This window comes from Bos javanicus, chromosome 1, assembly GCF_032452875.1.
Source record: "Bos javanicus breed banteng chromosome 1, ARS-OSU_banteng_1.0, whole genome shotgun sequence".
In the NCBI taxonomy this organism is placed as follows: domain Eukaryota; kingdom Metazoa; phylum Chordata; class Mammalia; order Artiodactyla; family Bovidae; genus Bos; species Bos javanicus.
Genome location: NC_083868.1, coordinates 41,794,101 through 41,811,870, shown reverse-complemented (window position 1 = coordinate 41,811,870; position 17,770 = coordinate 41,794,101). Strand labels below are relative to the sequence as shown.

General features: G+C 36.5%; 1 protein-coding gene across 13 annotated transcripts in view; it reads right to left on the bottom strand.

The window, feature by feature from the left end:
- The window catches only part of EPHA6 (EPH receptor A6), a 1,025,466-nt gene that overhangs the window by 517,670 nt on the left and 490,026 nt on the right, over window positions 1–17,770 (bottom strand). The gene's annotated exons all lie outside the window — the stretch shown is intronic.

Sequence of the window (17,770 nt, the reverse complement as noted above, 5' to 3'; positions counted from 1 at the left end):
ATGAATTGGACAGTGTTTAATCTAATATTTCTGACCTTTCTCCTTCTAAAGAAAATATAAGAGTGAAAATGTCAGTCATGTCTTCAGTAAAACTCAACGTCAAACATTTACTCTTTGCTATCTTCTTCCATCCTTGAATCCACCTTGATCATAACCAGTCTTCATTGATTCTTTGCTTCGCTTCCTGCCTGTGATGTATTGTGTAACTAGATCTGGACTTTCCTGTAAAGTGCTCTTTTGTTTCGCTTAAGCCTTACTTGATTTTAATTTGCACTTCCCCTGCTCTGAACTGCTTTGCTTTACAGGTTTCCCCAATCTCCTCACTCAAGCAATCCGACAGCACTCAAAAGATGCTTATGATGGCTCTTTTTTTTCTCTTAGTCATACTGGTAGGGTGACATTTTCTTTTTATAGTGGGGAAGTTTTAATAAGGTAAAGGTTTAAGAAAATATTTTTTTCTAATATTCAAAGTATGAACATTGTTAATAAGTCATAAACAATATCAGGAGATTAAAAATAACATATTCCTCCTTCCAAAAAATATTTTTTAATATATTGAAGATAACAGCAAAACCAGGATAGATGTTCTGGCCCTTTCTTACTGTGATTTGTGTTCTCATTTTGCGACTTGACTATATGTAAAAGATATTCTAAAATGTCTGAAAAAATTCACTGAGAAGTTATATAGGCATAATATAGATTATTAAAATTACTTAAAATTCAATCACTTTAAAATCATTCAAATTTTCCTAGCAAGGAACAAAAAATCTTATTCGTAACATGTTCATGGAGAATGAGCAACAAATTGTGCTCTCCATATTTCTGTTACAAAACAAATTAGTGATTGTAATCTTTTTTTAGGTTTAGGATAAAATAAATTTATCCTGGTAGTAATTCATATTTTCCATTTCTTAAGATACATAATTAACACTGTAAATAAAACATGCTGAACCAGATTTGTCTTTCTCTGATTACCTAATATTTAATTCCTAGTTTCCATGGTTACTGTTATGACCAAAGACTGGCTGGTCACCAAAATAGAGCAGAGGAGTATGTTAAGGTTTGTTTGCATAAGTTAGTGGCTATCGAAAATGCCTACCAAATCACCATGCCTTCGACCCCAAGCAAGCTAAAGATTCTCTGTTGCTTTTCCCAGCTCTCCAACCTGACCCATATTTTGCCCCATCAGGAAGCTGTGGCAGTCAGGCCCTGGGAAAACAGTGATGGCAAGACCTCTAGTGGGTACCCATTCCTCCAGTTAATTTTCTTCATTCTCCAACTGCTCACCTGTACTCAGCATTTTTAGACAGTGGTCAAGTGCCCTTGTTGCTGATAGTCTAGTGAATGAGAATACTCTGAAAATCATGTGGAGGCCCTATTGTGAGAGAATATACACCTCTCTCCATCCCTACTTATGAGCTTAATGAGTCCTGCAGCTCTCTACTGGAGAATAGTATTCGAGTTTCCTGACTCTATTTGGCCATAGTGTTGGCCACTGAAAAGTGGAGGTGCTGAGTTGGTAGGTACTTAAGCATTTCTTGGAACTGACTGGTGGCTACTTCCTGTCTTTTTCTGGAAACCTGTACAGGTTTTTCCCCTACCTCTGAATTTGTCTGAGTTAAAGAAAACCATGTCTATAACAAATCAGTTCAACACTTTATAATCTATACAGCTCTTGGAGAATCATTTTTTTTAACTTATAAGGCATTGCTAAATTTATAGACTTTAACATCAGTTTTGGCATTGTCTTTTATAAAATAAAGAACTGCTTGTATACATTAAAGTGAAAGTGAAAGTGAAGTTGTGTTCCACTCTTTGTGACCCCGTTGACTGTAGCCTACCAAGCTCCTCAGTCCATGGGATTTTCCAGGCAAGAGTACTGGAGTGGGTTTCTATTTCCTTCTCCAGGGGATCTTCCCAACTCACGGATCGAACTGGGGTCTCCCACATTGCAGGCAGACGCTTTGCATTGCCGTGTTGCATTGCGGGTCTGAGCCACCAGGGAAGCGAAATTATCAATTAAAGGGTCACCTTCTGTCTTGGACACAACTTTATGTCTAACCTTGCAGCATAAAATCACTAGTTCTAAATTCAAGGTAGTATTATTCTTTCATACAAATAGACTTATAATACTTAATAGGATAAAATAAACCAGTTGTGATTGATTCTAAACACCAATTTTACTTTTCACTGAATTTACTCTGAAACTTATGAGGAAGCAAAATAAAAGAGGGACTAAAATTAATGATTAATGAATGTCCTTTAAGAAGTGGCCATTGATTTCCTGTTACTTATGAAAAACTGAAATTGTTTATGACATTAATTAATTGGCTTAATTTTAATTATACAGAAACTTAAATGCTTTATAAATTACAAAAGAAATTCTGGTGAATGATATCTTTAAAAATCTTTAAAGGAATTTAAAGACAGAAGGCACAGACAAAAAGGCAGTAAAATATTTAGTAGGTATTTACATCTATTTATTGGAATAAATTCAGGTGGGAAGTCATAGATCCATGAGTTAAGTCTGCACATCAATAAATGTGCAAATTCAGAAGCTCATTTATTCTGCCAGTAACGTTGAACTGTATATATCTAGATTTGTCAGGGACAACCCAGACTAATGCCTGGTTTCTGGATATTTATAAATAACTTCCTCTTTCATTTCAGAATGTCGCAGTTTGAATATAAATTATACTGATTGATTTATAAGTTCTTGACTGTGTATCATCTGGCTATTACTCTCTGACACAGGTGAGAGGGTTAATGAGTACCTGAGTCTCCAAATATACAATTGCTGTTGTTTTTAGCTGCTAAGTCATGTCTGACTCTTTGAGACACCATGGACTATAGCTAGCCAGGCCCCTCTGTCCATCAGATTTCCCAGGCAAGAAACTGGAGTAAATTGCCAGTTCCTTTCCCAGGGCATCTTCCCAACCCAGGAATTGAACCCAAGTCTCTGTAGGCAGATTTTTTACCACTGAGCCAACAGGGAAGCTCTTATGATACCAATTGTTGTTGTTCACTCACTGAGTCATGTCTGACGCTTTGTGATCCCATGGATTGCAGGACGTTAGGCTTCCTTGTCCTTCACTATCTCCCAGAGTTGGCTCAAAGTCATGTCCATTGAGTTGGTGATGCCATCCAACCATCTCCTCTGTTGCCCCCTTCTCTTACCTTCAATCTTTTCCAGCATCAGGGTCTTTTCCAACGGGTCGGCTCTTCACATCAGGTGGCCAAAGTACTGGCACTTCAGCTTCAGCATTGGTCCTTCCCATGAATATTCAGGGTTGATTTCCTTTAGGATCAGACTAGTTCGATCTCCTTTGCTGTCCAAGGGATTCTCAAAAGTCTTCTCCAGCACCACAGCTCAAAAACGTCAATTCTTTGGCACACAGCTTTCTTTACAGTCCAACTCTCATATCCTAACATGACTACTGGAAAAACTATAGCTTTGACAACACATGTATTTGTCAGCAAAGACTTCTCTGCTTTTTAATATGCTGTCTAGTTTCGTCATAGCTTTTCTTCCAAGAAGTAAGTGTCTTTTAATTTCATGGCTGCAGTCACCATTCACAGTGATTTTGGAGCCCAAGAAAATAAAGTCTGTCACTGTTTCTATTTTTTTCCCCATCTATTTGCCATGAAGTGATAGGACCAGATGCCATGATTCCAGTTTTCTGAATGATGGATTTTAAGATATGATTAGGAATGACTATATATGTCTTGAATCCTCAGTGATCCCTGAATGTAGGTACCTGTAGGGTTTGGGCAAATTAAACCATTAGCCATAGACTACTTTTGAAGTCTGGAATTCAGGGAATTTCATATATTCTCTCTGTGTGCAATGATACTAATTGTACATGTACATGATCTGTGAGTGAAATGTTTAAAAAAGAAGTAGGAAAAAAAAAAAAACATTCTGAGCTTGCACAGGATAATTCTTCATAGGTACTTCACTGGAGAGTATTGTGAAGACTCTAAACTTGGCAACCATGTTACTGAGTTTAAATGGTTAGGAAAACTGAACTATAAGCGGTAAGTCCTGTATCATTTCTGTCTTGTTTTGGCTGTAGTAATGAGACTGAGACTAAATTCAGTTATACTACAGAGCTTTGAATGCATATAGGCATATATTCTGTCATAAAGGCAGAATAAAGTTGCTCAGAGCATTGTGTTGTCTAAGGTAAATATTACATACTTAATAAGAGGAAGTATATTCTTTTCTAGCATGAAAATTTACAAATGCAGTAACATCCCCTAGAGTGAGTCAGGATTATACATATATATCATTTATTTCTGGCAAGACTGTTAACATGCTTTAAGCACAAAAAGGAGCCTTGCGAAGATACAAATATTTCTTAACTTTCAGAGGAAGAAATGGTGATGAAAGTAGTCACCTGAAGGAGATTCTTTATCAATATATTCTTGGGCCCATGTTTTATACTATTGAACTAGAAAAGTAGAAACAGAATCAGTAGCATTTATAGGAAAGACAATAAGAATAAAGATTTCTGCAAAACATTTTAGTTACTTTTAAAAAATTATTTTTTTAGAGTACTTTTCCTTTGTTTAATTGAAAATTCAATCTAAATACTAATCCTATTAAGTCCTCTCATCATTTTTGGCTTTTTCTGAAAATTACTCTCCTATTGACAACATCTAGGCAGCCAAACTCCAACTTTGGATTCATAAAATATATTCTATGTTCACACAATACTGAGTTATGAAATCAGCAATAAATTTAATAATTTAAAAACTTTAATATCCAAGTGTTTTAATTAATAAAAGACAACTATAGAGTTAATAAAATTTAAAATTGTATTAACCTAATAAACTGGTTGTCAGCTAAAGTTATGAGTTAACAACTTTGGTTTGCTCTGTTATTTGAATCACATGAGTAAATATGAGTAAATATCTGTTATCTTTTTTCACATATACTTTGTTTCATAGATCCAACATGATGTGTCAAAGACACAATGATACAAAATACATTGTTTCTACCCTTGGTAAGCTTATGTGTATGTACATGCTAAGTAGCTTCAGTTGTGTCTGACTCTTTGGGACTCTATGGACCATAGCCTGCCAGCCTCCTTTGCCCATGGGATTATCCAGGATAGAATACTGGAGTGGGTTGCCAAGCCCTCCTCCAAGGGATCTTCCTGGCCCCAGGATTGAACCTGCGTCCCCTCTAGCTCCTGCATTGCAGGCAGCTTCAGTGGTAACACTGAGCCACTGGGGAAGCCCTAGTAAGCTTACATGCCACAACAAATATGCCACTTGGGCACACTGATTTTCTTGAATTCAAGGTTCTTGTGTAAGAATGACATTCTGACCCTCTTTGATCCCTTCTGAAAGCAGAAGATAAGTCTCTCACATGGAAGAGAGTATACTCTCCCTGTATGAGAAAGGTGGAAGGCATGTTTATAACTAGAGATTCCAGAATTCAGGGCCTAGAAGCTTATAACAACAAATCTTGTTACTTCAATTTAGCCCCCTAAGCTCAAACCCATTTGTTTTGTCAATTGTTCAAAAATTTATTGTTTCTTTGTCTAAAAGGTACAAAAGCTTCCTGCTTTTACTTTCTCAAGATTCCAATTTTTATGGAGCTCTCATATATATATAATTAAATTTATTTCTCTCCTGTTAATCTGTTTTATGTCAATTTAATTATTAGACCCGCAAAGGACTTAGAAGAGAAGGGAAAATTTTCCTCCCTACAACACATAATGATTTGTTTATAAACAATTCATAATTTATTAAGCCCTCCTTATTTTGTTAAATGTTTATTTTTACATTTATATTTCTACTTCTTTGTGATTTTTTTTTACTAGTAGGAAATTTACTGTGTCAAACGATACAACATTCAAAGTGTTCCAATAACTATTCCTAACATGTTTTTTAAACTTTAAACATATTTAAATTCCCACCATCAGTATATATGAGAATTTCATCTTGTAATAACCTCACCAGTATCAAGTTTATGTATTTTTCATCACTACTATTTGACAGGTAAAAATTCCCATTTATAATTTTTGCATTTCTTTATTTACTAATAAAAGCAGCTTTCTTAATAACTGTAAGTAGCTTTTATTTCCTCTTTCTAAATTTTTTATGTTCGTCACCATTAACAATAGTTTTAGTGCTTTTCATATTGATTTATTTATATTAATAGGTTAAGACCAATTTACCTATTTTTATGCTTGTTATAAAAAATTTACCTTTTAAATCTGTTTATGTTAGATATATTGAGAATTTAAATATTTGTGTGTGTGTGTGTGTGTGCGCACCCATGTGTATGCAACATCTGATCTTTGCTTTTGAAATTTTTCTATTGCTCTTTGGATTACTAACACTTTACTATCTCTAGATTTGAAAGAACTTGCCTATGGTGTTCTTCAAAGTTACATAATGGTTTCAGACATACAGACACACACACACACATATGTGTGTATACATGAGAAAGAAAAAATCAAACAGAGAAGCAGGGAGTCCTTTTAAACTCATGGACCTAGTTTCAAAAAAGAGGAAGTGATGACCCACAAGCTAAAGTACAACAAAAGTAAGGATGACTGTCTAATGTGACAAGTGCATTCCTGGATTTCTATTTAAAAATAGAACAACTTTAAATTTCTTGTCTTGTCTTTTGTGAATTTGAAAATGTCTTCCTATCATCAGGCCCAGTAATATGTGGATTTAACTCAACTGTGTATTGCAGACAAAAGAAATGTAGATCTCCCCAAACAGAGAGTATCTTTGAGGTAGGCCACATACCATATTTTTCTCCAATCTATCTGATTTGACGGTATGCAGTATTAATCACACATTGTTTGCTAAATCTCCATATTTTATAAAGTAGAACTATTTAGCAAACATTAACATATAAAGAACTTACTAATTTCTCTATTACCATTTTCCTAGAAAATCTGTCCTTCATTCTTTTAACTAAATATTTTGTAATTTTTAAATACAGATAGTAACAACAGTTCTCATTTCACATCTCCAAAATAATCACTCCTAAACTTTTAGTATTTAGCTTCCCAGCTTCTTTCTCCAAACCAAGAAATAGCATTTATGATATAAATAACATTTATAATTCATTTAAGTAGTCATACTGGTTAATTCAGAATTTGTTATACAGCTCAATTAACAAACTTGCTACAGATTATTGTAATACTGAAAGTCACTCAGTCATATCCGACTCTTTACGACCCCAATGGACTCTACAGTCCATGGAATTCTCTCAGCCAGAATACTGGAGTGTGTAGCCTATTCCTTCTCCAGCGAATCTTCCTGACCTAGGAATCAAACCAGGGTCTCCTGCATTGCAGGCGGATTCTTCACCAACTGAGCTATCAAGGAAGTCCTCAATTAACAAACTTGCCACAGGTTATTGTAATAGATACTATACATCTACCTATGCAATGCCCATTTTTAAGTGTGTTCTTTGCTGTCCTTTTCTCCTATAGGGATGGAAATGCACCAAACTTGATTTTCCAGCCTTCCTTGTGGTTAGGGATAGCTATGACTCCAAGTTCTGACTAATGAAATCTACACAAAAATTCGCTGGTTATCGTTTGCTAAAAGTTTTTTCTTTGCCAGTGAAAATGAACAGATAAGGCTACAATTGCTATTTTATTGTACACCCTTTTCTATGTCTTGAAAACAGATATGTTGCCTCGGTGTGCGGCCAGTGTCACTGCAATCAGAAGAAAGAAGCCAAGAATCTTTGCATGAGAGAGCAGCAATGCCGAGAGATGCAAAAGTGATGAATTATCACTGAATAGGTCAACTGCCTCCAGCAAGATTTTACTTCCATTCTCATTACATGAGGAAAATAAACTTTACTGTATCCAAGGAACTCAATCAGATTTTCTGTTACTTTTAGTCAAATGCATTCCTAACTTGTAGAATTATTTATTCATCTTTATTCTCTCCATTTTTAGTCATAATTCCTTGGGATCCTCTTTATGGCTCAGAAGACAAAGACAGCTATTGAATATTTGTCTTAGTTAAATGAGTAAAGAAGATTTATGCAATTCTTTCTTGGTCCTAAAATTCCCCCAATTTAAACTTACCTCACTGTGATCATATGTTTGGTAATTTTTAAACTTAAGTATGTTAATCTTCTATCTAAGTCAAGAGAGGAAAATGTAAACAAAACTTCCTAAGGCGAAGTAAGTAACTTCAAATTTAAAATATTAAATGAAAATACCAAACATAAATGCAAGACTTTTTTTTTTTTTTTTTGCATTCACTCATTTAGTCTGTCAACCATTTATTTGAAAGTCTTTGACATGACACATACTGTATCTCAGGAAAGATGTGGCAAATAATATTTTTTGTGTTATTTCCTCTTTTCCTTTCTATTGATCTTCAACTATTATTTTAATGTGGGCTGAACTCTGACGGGCATTATGAAAGTGGATCTAAATTAGATTATAGTTCTCTATTTTAGTAGGTACAAGAAAGTGTCTCAGACCACAAAGGACTGATCATTTGCGTTCAGGGAAAACAAAAAAGCAATCTCCTACTAATATAGAACCCACAGGAAAAAAAAAATAAGATGGAAGAGAGAGAGAATATACTACATTTATTTAAACTGACTTGTGGAACCATTTGTTATTTAATTACCTTTCCAACCAATGGAATATTCACAGGTATAGGAACCCATACTCACACTTTGAATAAGCGAACAAATATAACAACAAAAAGAAATGTAGTCAATTAATTTTCACTTAAGAAGCAGATTAAACTCATATTTCAACATTAAAATAACAAATTGTGGTGGTTACAAAACATTAACTACAGATTTCAATACTTCTGCCTCTGCTTCTGTTTCATGACAGGACCTGTTTATTCATATTTATTTCTAATGGAGGATGGAGTATAAACTGGGCTTATACATAAATGACTATCTATATGCAAATTGTCTCATGGAAATCTCTGGCAACATACTTATGGACAGGCCTATCTTAAAAACAATAAGCTAAATATCACATTTTAAATTCTTTCTTTTCTTTTTTTTAATCATATTTTACCATACTTTCAGCTCATTCTCACTTCTTTTCCAGGGATTTGTGCAGTAAAACAAGACCAAGGCTAAAAAATATGCTATATAAATAAGGGTCAGTCTTTTTATCTTCACAGCTCAAATAAGTTCAATTTTACAGTCCTCTTTTATGGCACCAATCTACTCAGGCTTTGCCAACTGCTTTTGCATTGGATTTACAAGGTTTTCAAGCAAGAGTCAAAACAAAAGCTAAACAGTTGGAACAAGTTTTGTTCAGTTCAGTTCAGTTCAGTCGCTGAGTCGTGTCTGACTGTTTGAGACCCCATGGACTGCAGCACTCCAGGCCTCCCTGTCCATCACCAACTCCCGGAGTTTAATCAAACTCATGTCCATTGAGTCGGTGATGGCATCCAACCATCTCATCTTCTGTTTTCCCCTTCTCCTCCTGCCTTCAATCTTTTCCAGCATCAGGGTCTTTTCCAATGAGTCAGTTCTTTGCATCAGGTGGCCAAAGTATTGGACTTTCAGTTTCAACATCAGTCATTCCAATGAATATTCAGGACTGATTTCCTATAGGATGGACTGGTTGGATCTCCTTGCTGTTCCAGGGACTCTCAAGAGTCTTCTCCAACACCACAGTTCAAAGGCATCAATTCTTCAGCACTCAGCTTTCTTTATAGTCCAACCCTCACATCCATATAGAAGCAATCCTTATTAACTTGGGATGCTAGCATTTTACTTATCTAATTTAATTTTACTTAGTTTTGCATTGAAGGGCTTCCCTCATAGCTCTCTGGTAAAGAATCTGCTTGCAATGCAGGAGACTCCAGTTCGATTCCTGGGTCAGGAAGATCTGCTGGGGAAGGGATGGGCTACCCACTCCAGTATTCTCGGGCTTCCCTTGTGGCTCAGCTGGTAAAGAATCCTCCTGCAATGCGGGAGACCTGGGTATGATCCCTGGGTTGGGAAGATGCCCTGGAGAAGGGAAAGGCTACCCACTCTAGTATTCTGGCATGGAGAATTCCAGGGACTAATACAGTCCATGTGGTTGCAAAGAGTTGAACATGACTGAACAACTTTCACTTTTCACTTTCACTTTGTATTGAAAGTGAAAGTCACTCACTTGTGTCCGACACTTTGCCACTCCATGAACTATAGCCCACCAGGCTCCTTTGTCTATGGATAACCCCGGCAAGAATACTGGAGTGGGCTGCTGTTTCCTTCTCCAGGTTATTTTTGACCTAAGGATAGAATCCAGGTCTTCTGCATTGCAGGCAGATTCTCTACCTTCTGAGCAACCAGGAAATTGTAGCAACTGGAGAACTATAAAATCTGACCATTTTCCATATTCGTTGACAGAATTTTGTTTAGGTAATATTAAAATTTCTATAATTAACACTATAATATGAATTTATATAAAATTGATCATAATTTCATTTTATCACTAAGATTAAAATGCCTCACTAAACTGTTTTGTGAAACAAAACTAAAAGCCTTAAATACTCTTTTTACGCCTAATATATAAAAAAAAAAATTTCCACCTATTCACTTCAAAATTACTTCTAAGTGAAAAAAAAAAGTCTATCTTTGAAGAATCCTTCTCCTATCTTCAGATTTCTAGTATGGGAATATTAATCAAATTAAATTACTTTATCTAAGAACATAAAGCTTTATCATCTAGGTCAGCCAAATCCAGCCAATAAGTGTTTTTGTAAATAAAGTTTATCAGCACACAGCCAGTATTCTTTCATTTATGTATTGTCCAGGGCTGCTTTCCTGTTGCAAGGGCAGAGTTTAGTAGTCTAACAGAGAATAAATAGCCTACACAGCCATATAGTTTATGATACTTACTATCTGACTTTTACAGAAAAACATTAGATTGTCAGGGGACAATGAACAGATCTGAAATCTACCTACATAGAATTTTCACATCTTTTATTTGGAAGAAATATTGGAAAATGTTCTGTTTATGTCATGAAAAAGCTTTGGTACAGTACAGAAAACTACAGTGAGGGTCTAATTTCATCAAAATTTCTGGCCAGAATCTGAATGAGAACCAGGAGCTGAATACCCTCAGTCTCATGTCCATCTACCACATTATACCTTCCTCTCAAGCAACATACACCTCACCTTATAGTTTTTCTTCATTAAGCTTTGTGACAGAATTATATCAAAAGAAAGAATTGTACAGAAAATAGCTTTTATATATCATGCAAAATTCTACAACTTAAAGATATTTTTATCTTACATTTTTACAAATATATTAGTAAATGAATTTAAACGCTTAAATTGTTCATTGAAAATTTTCCTAAGTATAACAATGTTAATATCTTTATATATTTTAGTCAGTTCAGTTCAGTTCAGCCACTCAGCCATGTCCGACTCTTTGCGACCCCATGAATTGCAGCACGCCAGGCCTCCCTGTCCATCACCAACTCCCGGAGTTCACTCAGACTCATGTCCATCGAGTCAGTGATGCCATCCAGCCATCTCATCCTCTGTCGTTCCCTTCTCCTCCTGCCCCCAATCCCTCCCAGCATCAGAGTCTTTTCCAATGAGTCAACTCTTCGCATGAGGTGGCCAAAGTACTGGAGTTTCAGTTTTAGCATCATTCCTTCCAAAGAAATCCCAGGGCTGATCTCCTTCAGAATGGACTGGTTGGATCTCCTTGCAGTCCAAGGGACTCTCTAGAGTCTTCTTTAACACCACAGTTCAAAAGCATCAATTCTTCGGCGCTCAGCCTTCTTCACAGTCCAACTCTCCGTAAGTTATTACAAAAGAAAAGTGGTCTACCATCACTGCAAACCTTTTTTTGTCTAGGTATACACATCCTGTTTAAACAGGAGGCATTTAGTGAAGCATCACAAAAATTTAACTTAAAAGTACATCCCTGGTCTTTCTGTTCAGTTCCATTGATCTATATTTCTGTTTCTGTGCCAGTACCATAGTGTTTTGGTTACTTTAGCTTTGTAATAGCATAGTACGAAGTAAGGGAGCCTGATTCCACTAGGTCCAGTTTTCTTTCTCAAGATTTGGGGTCTTTTTCACTTCCATACAACTTTTTGTTGTTGTTCTAGTTCTGTGAAAAATGACATTGGTAATTTGACAGGGATTGCATTGGTCTGTAGATTGCCTTGGGTAAAAGAAAAAAAGATTAATCACATAGTTGTGTTCAGCTCTTTGGTACCCTATGGACTGTAGCCTGCCAGGCTCTCTGTCCGTGGAATTTTCCAAGCAAGAATACTGGAGTGGGTAGCTATTCCCTTATCCAGGGGTTCTTTGCGATAGAGGAATTGAACCCAGCTCTCCCACAGTCACCATGAAGGTGGCTCAGATGGTAGGTAAAGAGTCTACCTGCAGTGTAGGAGACCAGGTTCCATCCCTGGGTTGGAATGATCCCCTGGAGAATGGAGTGGCAACCCACTCCAATATTCTTGTCTAGAGAATTCCATGAAAAGAGAAGCCTGGTGGGCTACGGTCCATGGGGTCACAAATCAGACACATTAGACTGCCTTGGCTAGTAACAATATTGATTCTTACCAGTCCAAGAACATGGTACAGAAGTCACCTACATGTGAACGAGCTCCGTTCTGAGAGTGCATTCATAGTCTGGTTTGTAAGTTCAACAAAGTTAGCCTAGGTATCCAACTAACACAATTGGCTATATAATACTATATTGTAAAAGGTTTATACTTTTCACAAAAATAATACATAAGAATGAAAAAAAAACATTTTAATTCATACAGTACCCTGAAAATTACAGTAATGCAGTACAACAACTGGCATACAGGAGATGGCATTGACTGAACAGGCAAGAAGAATTACTGACTAGAGGAGTGAAAGGAGGTGGGAGATGGTAGAGCTGAAGGATCATCAGCAATAGGAGACAGAGGGCAAGTACACCTGATATTGATGGCACAAGTTCTGGTTTCTTGCTGGATTCAATTCTATCTACCCTCTTGAAACAAAACTATTCAGTGATATTTGGGGACTAGTTATTTTTTTTTTTCATCATATATGACATGGTAACACTCAATGGCATTATGAATGGCTGCTGAAACCTTTGTGTACCGTTCTACATTAGGGTTTTGTGCCTCAGAAACTAACAGTGCCTCCTTCAGTTCAGTTCAGTTCAGTAGCTCAGTTGTGTCCCACGCCTTGCAACCCCATGGACTGTAGCATGCCAGGCCTCCCTGTCCATCACCAATTCCTAGAGTTTACCCAAACTCACCTCCATTGAGTCGGTGATGCCATCAAACCATCTCATCCTTTGTCATCCCCTTCTCCTCCCACCTTCAGTCTTTCTCACCATCAGGGTCTTCTCAAATGAGTCAAATCTTTGCATCAGGTGGCCAAAATATTGGACTTTCAGCTTCATCATCAGTCCTTCCAATGAACACTCAGGACTGATCTCCTTTACAATGGACTGGTTGGACCTCCTTGCAGTCCAAGGGACTCGCCAGAGTCTTCTCCAACACCACAGTTCAAAAGCATCAATTCTTTGGTGCTCAGCTTTCTTTATAGTCCAACTCTCACATCCATACATGACTACTGGAAAAACCATAGCCTTGACTAGACGGACTGTTGTTGGCAAAAATAATGTCTCTGGTTTTTAATATGCTGTCTAGGTTGGTCATAGCTTTTATTCCAAGGAGCAAGTGTCTTTTAATTTCATGGCTGCAGTCACTATCTGCAGTGATTTTCGAGCCCCCAAAAAGTAAAGTCTGTCACTGTTTCCACTGTTTCCCCATCTATTTTCCATGAAGTAATGGGAACAGATGCCATGATCTTAGTTTTCTGAATGTTGAGCTGTAAGCCAACTTTTTCACTCTCCTATTTCATTTTCATCAAGAGGATCTTTAGTTCTTCACTTTCTGCTATAAGGGTGGTGTCAGCTGTATATGTGAGGTTATTGATAGGTCTCCCATCAGTCTTAATTCCAGCTTATGCTTCATGCAGCAGGGTATTTTGCATAATGTACTCTGCATATAAGCAGGGTGACAATATACAGACTTGACATACTCCTTTTCCTATTTGGAACCAGTCTGTTGTTCCATGTCCAGTTCTAACTGTTGCTTCCTGATCTGCATACAGGTTTCTCAAGAGGCAGGTCAGGTAGTCTGGTATTCCCATCTCTTTCAGAATTTTCCACAGTTTATTGTGATCCACACAGTCAAAGGCTTTGGCATAGTCAATAAAGCAGAAATAGATGTTTTTCTGGAACTCTCTTGTTTTTTTGATGATCCAGTGGATGTTGGCAATTTAACCTCTGGTTCCTCTGCCTTTTCTAAAACCAGCCTGAACATTGGGAAGTTCACAGTTCATATATTGTTGAAGCCTGGCTTGGAGAATTTTGAGCATTACTTTGCTAGCCTGTGAGATAAGTGCAATTGTGCGATAGTTTGAGCATTCTTTAGCATTGCCTTTCTTTGGGATTGGAATGAAAAATGACCTATTCCAGTCCTGTTGCCACTGCTGAGTTTTCCTAATTTGCTGGCATATTGAGTGCAGCAATTTCACGGCATTATCTTTTAGGATTTTAAGTAGTTCAACTGGGATTCCATCACTTCCACTAGCTTTGTTCATAGTGATGCTTTCTAAGGCCCACTTGACTTCACATTCAAGGATGTCTGGCTCTACGTGAGTGATCGCACCATCATGATTATCTGGGTCATGAAGATCTTTTTTTGTACAGTTCTTCTGTGTATTCTTGCCACCTCTTCTTAATATCTTCTGCTTCCGTTAGGTCCATACCATTTCTGTCCTTTATTGAGCCCATTGTTGCATGAAATTCCCCCTTGGTATCTCTAATTTTCTTGAAGAGATCTCTAGTCTTTCCCATTCTATTGTTTTTCTCTACGTCTTTGCACTGATCACTGAGGAAGACTTCATATCTCTCCTTGCTATTGTTAGTGCCTCATTAAATAAAAATAATCTTCTTGCCATTTGCTGCATCATAAGTGTCTCCAGTTCTTCAGCTCCTTCTTCTTTTTGTCTTTGTCCACCTTCTCTCTGTGCCTCTAATCCATCAGGCCTTTAGTAAGCGCCTCATGTTGCACAGCCACAGTATTGTACCGTAAAGTACAGAAAAGCACAACCACTTATTGTGGTTGCATGCACATGACAGTTTAAGCAGACATGTGAAATAATTTATGTGATTGGACATGTGAATGCACATTCACATCCTTGAAAGTTCACAAATTGATAGTTCATGTGTGGGAAACTCCCCATATATCTTTCTGTTTGTGTTGTTTTCCATTTTTTTTCATCAGCATCTTACAGTTTTTAGAGTACAGCCCTTTGACTCATTGGTAGGTTTATCCCTAGGTATTTTATTCTTTCAGATGTGATGGTAAATGAGATTGTTTCCTTAATTTTTTTATGATATTTTTTACTGAATAGAAATACAACATATTTCTGCATATTAATTTTGTATCCTGTGACTCTACTGAATTTGTTGATGAGCTTTAGTAGTTTTCTGGTAGTGTCTTTTGGATTTTCTGAGTATAGTAGCCTGTCATCTGCAAATAGTGACAGTTTTACTTCCTTTCCAGATTGGGTTTCTGTTATTTCTTTCTCTTCTCTGACTGCTGTGGCCAAGACTTCCCACTATGCTGAATAAAAGTGGTGAGAGTGGGTATACTTCTCTTCTTCTTGTCCTTAGAGGAAATCCTTTTGGCTTTTTACAATTGAGTACAAGGCTTGCTGTGGGTCTATTGTGTACAGCCTTTATTATGTTATGTTCCCTCTATGTCCACTTTCTGAAGAGTTTTTATAAATGCATTTTGAATTTTATCAAATGCTTTTTCTGCATCTACTGTGATGATCATATGGAACAAGATAAAAAGCCCAGAAATAAACCCATACACCAATGGTCAATCTACAACAAAGGAGGGAAGAATATGCAATGTAGAAACAACCATCTCAGCAACAAGTGGTGCTGGGAATACTGGACAACCACATGCTTAAAAATGCAATTAGAAAATTCTCTAACATCACACAAAAAAATAAACTCAAGATGGATAAAAGACATAAATGTGAGACTAAATACTATAAAAACTCCTAGAGAAAACATAGGTAGAACACTTTTTGACATATATTACACAAACATTTTTTGGATTCATCACTTAAGAGTAATTAAAATAAAAACAAAAATAAATGAGACCTAATTAAACTTTAAAGTTTTTGTACAGCAAATGAAATATAAACATAATGAAAAGACAACTTACAGAATGGGAGAAAAGATTTGCAAGTGATGCAACTGATAAGGGCTTAATTTTCAAACATACAAACAGTTTATATAACTCAACATCAAAACAAAAAAATAACCCAATAAAAAAAACTGGCAGAAGATCTAAATAGACATTTTTACAAAGAAGACTACAGATGGCCAACAGGCACATTAGAAAATGCTCAACGTCACTAATTATTAGAGAAACACAGATCAAAACAACAATGAGATATCACCTCACCCTAGAAAGACTGGCCATCATCAAAAAGTCTACAAATAATAAATGCTGGAGTTTGGAGAAAAGGAAACCCTCCTACACTGTTGTTGTTTAATCACTCAGGTGTGTTCGACTCTTTTGTGATCTTTTTGGGACTGCAGCCCACCAGGCTCCACTGTCTATGAGATTTTCTGGGCAACATTTTGGAGTGGGTTGCTATTTCCTCCTCCGGGGGTAACGTAAATTGGTACAGCCAGTATGGAGACCAGTATGCATGTTCCTTTAAAACTAAAAACAGAGTTACCATATGATCCTGCAATCTCACTCCTGGGCATATATCCAGAGAAAACTCTAATTTGAAAAGATACAGGCATCCAAATTTTTCACTGTAGTGCTATTTACAATAGCAAAGACATGGAAGTAACCTAAATGTCTGTTGGCAGATGAATGGATGAAGAAGAAGTGGTATAAATATAAAATGCAATATCACTCAGTCATAAAAGATAAAAAATAATGTCCTTTGCAGCAACATGCATGGACCTAGAAATTATCATACTAAGTAAGCAAAAGACAAATATCATATTACATCACTTATACATGGGATCTAAAGAAAAAGATACAATAAAATTATTTAAAAAACAGAAAAAGACTCACAGACACAGAAAACAAACTTATGGGTGTTAAAGGGAAAAGGAGGAGAAAGATAAATTGAGGTGTTGGGATTAACATATACACACTGTTGCTGCTGCTGCTAAGTCGCTTCAGTTGTGTCTGACTCCGTGCGACCCCATAGACGGCAGCCTACAAGGCTCCTCCGTCCCTGGGATTCTCCAGGCAAGAACACTGGAGTAGGTTGACATTCCTTCTCTAATGAATGAAAGTGAAAAGTGAAAGTGAAGTCGTTCAGTTGTATCGACTCTTCAAGACCCCATGGACTGCAGCCTACCAGGCTCCTCTGTCCATGGGATTTTCCAGGCAAGAGTACTGGATTGGGTCACCATTGCCTTCTCCAACATATACACACTGCTATATATAAAAATAAATAACCAACAAAGACCTGCTATACAGCTTATTGAATTATACTCATTATTTTTAAATAACTTATAAAGGAAAAGACTCTGAAAAATGTGTATGTGTATATATATATGTGCATACATATCATATATAATATGTATGTATACATATTATAATCACTATGCTATATACCTGAAACTAGGAAGACACTGTATATCAACTGTACTTCAATAAATTTTTTTAGTATTTTAATAAATGAAAATTTAAAAGTGGATCCCTTTATTTAATCATGTTT